The sequence below is a fragment of the Equus quagga genome, chromosome 12, assembly GCF_021613505.1.
Source record: "Equus quagga isolate Etosha38 chromosome 12, UCLA_HA_Equagga_1.0, whole genome shotgun sequence".
Taxonomy (NCBI): domain Eukaryota; kingdom Metazoa; phylum Chordata; class Mammalia; order Perissodactyla; family Equidae; genus Equus; species Equus quagga.
In genome coordinates this window covers 12,620,088-12,623,775 of record NC_060278.1, presented here as the reverse complement: position 1 = coordinate 12,623,775, position 3,688 = coordinate 12,620,088, and the positions used below count along the sequence as shown (strand labels likewise).

The window sequence follows — 3,688 nt, the reverse complement described above, 5'->3', positions numbered from 1 at the left end:
ATATTACATTACAGATGTTTATTCTCACATCATTCTTGTAAATTCAACACTTATTTTCAATATGCAAAAACACAGAATGCACCGACTTTACCAAAGGGGCTGAACTTGAAACGCTTTAAATAAAATGCTGCAGTTGATAAAATTAACATTCTTAATTTTTTTAAAAAATTTCAGCTTCTTAAACTGTTTTCTGGTTAAATGTATTACAGTTTCTTCTCCCACCAATTTATCCCCTCTCTGCTGGCTGAAGCTGTAAGTTGAACATTTTAGGCCTCACATTCACCAAAATTCAGGAAAATAAAATTAAAATTCATGTCGGCATTACTCATTATGATGTATTATGTACGCAGAAACAGGGTGATTGTGTTTCTCTGGACTTTTTTCCTCCTAAATCTTGTATCATATGACATCAGATGCAGGTGCTAGCAATGAAGGCAGAGACACATTAGCCACGTGGCTTCCTCCCAACTTCCATTTTCTAAAGAAATGGTTCAATATAAAAAATATTTTGTTATTAATTATGATAAATTATATGACTATTACCTTCTCCTATAAGTTTGTAAACCATAGCAATTGGTTCGTTCTTTATTGCATTACCTCAGTGAATTTTCCTCTGATTTTATATATGAAGTTTAAGTATGCAACTTTTTATTAGCAATATTACGAAGATATTTACATACTCAGATGTTCAACACAGCATTTTCAATGCTCTTCCATCTTTAATCAATGCTGTAAGTGATCTTGACATGTATTTGGGTTTGGTTGATATTACAGACCCAAGAAACTAAGAACAAAATAACGCTCCTCAGAAATAGCATTTATTGCAACATCTATAACCAATATAATATAACCAATACACATTAAAATTTTACCAAGCCAATGCAGCCATAAATATTTAAGCAATTTCCCCCAAATGCTTCCCACCTATCTTATCTGTATGCAACAGCCACGTACAAGGAAACGGGCTAAGCACTTGCCCACATAATAAGATCAACTGCTTACATTTGAGGGTAGTTTTGCACTCCTTGCCCGACCTCCGTTCTCATTTAATCCCCCCTCTTTATCTTCTGGCCTCTAAGTCCTAATAATCTCCCAAAAGGGTGAAGTAGAACATACTTAGAAATTTAGGATCAAATTTAAAACTGCCACCCAGGCACCTGTCAAGTGCAAACCCTCGTGCTCTCTCACGAAGGTGTCCTGAAACGGGTCTGTCTGCATGGCCCCAACTGCCAGACATCAGCCTGGGGTCCAAGATTCCCTAGACTTTAGATGATCTCCCATTGCTCAAACTGATTCTTCTTTCTATTCCTCTTCCAGATTTTTCCTGGGCTGTTCCAGCCTGCCTTTATTTATAATCTTGCCTTCTCTACATAAATGCTATCAAATTGTTTCCTGAAGACATATTTCACGTTAAGATGGCACGTTCCCACCCAGTTTTCATTTCAATAAAATTAAGCAGCACAAGGAATACGTAATTTAACAGCGCCCTTTAGAATTCCATAAATGTTCAGTGGGGTTTTTTTTCGCTTTCACAAGATCTGGAGCAAAATATTAACGAAACTTCCTAAAACCCAATTAAAATATCATCTTTGGTTTTAAGTTAACTAAGTAACCAAGAAGCTCTATTTTGGACGAGAGAACTTCTGGGTAGGGAGAACAGCAGTGAGGACCGTGGGCTCTGAGCCTGACCACCTGGGTTCAAATCTGTGCCGTGCTGGGGTCTATCTTCGACTTCAGGCAATTAATTGCTCAGCAACAGCTGGACGTACCTCGAAGGGTTGTTGAGAGGATAACACACCTTCACCCATGAAACCACTTAGAACAGAGTCTGGCAAGCGGTCAACACTGAATAAATGTTAACCTTTATTAATACATAAACCTGGGGGAAAATATAAAGAAGAACATAACTATATATTTGCAGGAATAAGACATATCACTTTTCTCCAGAACCGTCTTTCATATTTCTGTAATCTATACCCAAGACAATAATTACCATGATGAAACTATGATTACTTCTCAAAGGCAGCATATATTTAGAGAATAAAGTACAAAGTAACTATTTTGAGAGAGCTTTGCATTTTGTGAAATAAATGGTAACATGTCTATAGAAGGTCGAAGCAAAATATGTTAGTTTCACTTTTAATCTTTCTCAGAGTTTTTTTTTATGTTTATCAATCACTCAGTTCTAAAAAATTTTCTCCTTTTCTGAATAGATGGGGAATTTTGCAGGTTTATTCCATTCTCTATAAAATTCTAGCATTTTAGTAGAAAAGTAAAATATAACATGTAAATGCGCTTACAATAGTGTCCACACAAAGGTTTTATGACAAACATCTCTGAATTTACCAATACCAGGAATAGTCAAAATGTTTCCATTAGTAAGTACGCAGAGTGTATGTTTACGCTGCCGGGGAACAGACAAAATGTTGCACGATTCAACGTGATAACAATCGCGAGGAGTTTTCAATTTGCAGCTTGAACTTGACACTCTGGATACAGACACGCCGTCGACCTCTGACATTTCAGGGCTGCGGACGCCGAGCGGGGCCGGCTCGGGCCGGGCTGCCCGCGGGGGCCTCCGGGGCGGCTCGGAGCGGGGGCGGCGGGTTCGAGCCCGGACGCGGCGGCGCGCGGCCGAAGGGGCGGCCGGCCTCTGCGCGCTCTCGCCCGCGCGCGCCCGCACGGTGCCGCCCGGAGCCTGGTGAGGCCGGGAGGGGCCCCCAGTAGCCTGGGCTTCGGCAAAGGGCGAGGGGGCGAGGTGAGCGAGGGCCCCTTTGGGCATCGAGCGGCGGCCGGAGTCTGGGAACCGGGGGAGCCGCAGCGAAAGGACTCGCCGGGCCCGCGGAGGACAGGCAGAGGCCACCTGGCCGCCGGCTGCGAGAGGCGGGGCACCCGGCGCGCCCGGAAGCCGCGGAGCCGCCCGCTGGGGGGACGGCGAAGCGAGATCCAGGATTCTCTTCTCCGGCCCCTGGAAATCCACCCCGGCGTCCTGAGCTCCCAGATTTGTACAAAACTACCGGCGGCAAGCCCGTAAAAGACAAGCGTCCCTGGGTGGGCTCGAACCACCAACCTTTCGGTTAACAGCCGAACGCGCTAACCGATTGCGCCACAGAGACTGCGATGTGGTTTGCTTCTCCAGCCATAACCTTTATGAAGAATAATAAAGGCAGAGCGCGAACGTTATTCTCCTTTCTGCTTCCTCATTCATACTATTTAAATCCGAAATGTTCGCTTAAACATTTGTTACTCTCTTAATTCTATTTTCCACCTTTAAAGCATATTGGAAAGTTATAAATACAGCAAGATCGAGCAGAATTTCAGATTGCAACGTGTATGAAAATCCTGGGGTTTTTTCCAAGTCCTGATTGGAACGTTCTGTTTCAGGAAGATAGCTATTTCTGATGTTACCTTTTATAGGGAAATAAAACTTTTAATCTTAGGAGTTGAGAAACTTTCCTTTTGTTTCAAACTCTTTGTCCAAGTGCTTTGCTCGCTAATCTTTATGATTTATTTGTGCAGCATTCCCAAGGTTATCTGAATTGTATTTGCCTTCTTTATTTTTATTTTCAGGTACTGCTAAATAGATATATGCAACCCCTATTTGTTTGTTTCGTACTAACCTATAGTGCAATTATTTGTCACCAACATTTTGTTATTGGAAAAGGGCATTAGGAAAAGCTACTAAACA

General features: G+C 42.3%; 1 non-coding gene across 1 annotated transcript; it reads right to left on the bottom strand.

Moving 5' to 3' along the window:
* Positions 1-3,042: 3,042 nt before the first annotated feature.
* TRNAN-GUU (transfer RNA asparagine (anticodon GUU)) lies at positions 3,043-3,116 on the bottom strand. The gene has a single exon. It is a non-coding gene; the product is annotated as a tRNA-Asn (tRNA).
* Between the last annotated feature and the right edge of the window lie 572 nt (positions 3,117-3,688).